The following is a 986-nucleotide window of genomic DNA, read 5'->3' as shown; positions in this document are numbered from 1 at the left end:
CATCCCCCTGCCTCTGTCTGGCTGTCTCTCCTCCCCTTTCTTTCGCACACAGACTTCTTTTTACCGCAGCCCCCAGGACCCCTGCGCCCCTCCCCACACTATGGACTGTTCCCCAGGCCACTGATGCTGCCCGCAATGAGGGGGCCGGGACGGCAGCGCTCTTATGGTACCAAGTGACAGGTCCACCTTCCTGTGACTGGGGGAACGCCAGATGTAATGAGAAGATGTCAGCAACTCAGGTTGCCTGGCCCTCCCATACAGACTATATTGCCAAGTACAACTTTCACCGCGCTACCAAGAAAGACCCTCCCTTAGGCAAAGAAGATGTGCTCAGCAAGTGGCTGTCACCAAGGACCCCAATTGGTACAAAGCCAAGAATAAGGCGAGCTACAAGGGCATCGCCCCAGACAACCACGTCCCGAAGCTGGAGGGCGTGAAGGCAGAGGCATGGAACTCAGCTTCACGGCCTGGTTCCACGGCCAGACCGTGCGGAGCAGGCAGAGGAGCCACTGTGCCCACCAGACAGGCCTGTCCTGGTGCAGGAGACCACCGGCTAGCCCCAGGCACGCCACCACATCCTGGACCAAGCCAGCAAACTCAGCACCCACGAGGACCTCAGGCAGCTGGAGGAGCACTGCACCTCAGATCAGAGGGACAGGCCAGACGTCACGGAGGCGCTAAACAGGAAGGGTCTGAAGCTGGTGCAGACCACTGGGAACCGAGAGTTTGGAGGCGTGATGCTGGGCAACTATCGATGGAACGAACAAGGTCGCCGTTAAGAATGACGCTCCTGTCCGGGCCTTCCGGGCTGAAGCCTGGGTCCTGACGCAACTTCAGCGTACACCTGGTGCAGCTCCTGGGCCTGACCGGAGAGGAGGAAGGCGGGTCTACATCGTCGCTGAGAACACGGCTGAGGGGTCCTGGGGGACTACCTGTGAGGGCTCGGTCGGTACTGGGAGGAGACTATCTCCTCGAGTTCTTCCTGG

At 60.1% G+C, this 986-nt stretch overlaps 1 protein-coding gene and 1 pseudogene across 12 annotated transcripts in view; one reads left to right on the top strand and one right to left on the bottom strand.

Annotated features, from left to right (window-relative positions):
- The window catches only part of DNAH12 (dynein, axonemal, heavy chain 12), a 192246-nt gene that overhangs the window by 97614 nt on the left and 93646 nt on the right, over positions 1-986 (bottom strand). The window lies entirely within an intron of this gene.
- LOC104997094 lies at positions 86-848 on the top strand (annotated as a pseudogene).

Source organism: Bison bison, unplaced genomic scaffold, assembly GCF_000754665.1.
Source record: "Bison bison bison isolate TAMUID 2011002044 unplaced genomic scaffold, Bison_UMD1.0 scf7180017864304, whole genome shotgun sequence".
Taxonomy (NCBI): domain Eukaryota; kingdom Metazoa; phylum Chordata; class Mammalia; order Artiodactyla; family Bovidae; genus Bison; species Bison bison.
Note: the sequence above shows the minus strand (reverse complement) of the source record. Positions and strands in the feature narration are given on the sequence as shown.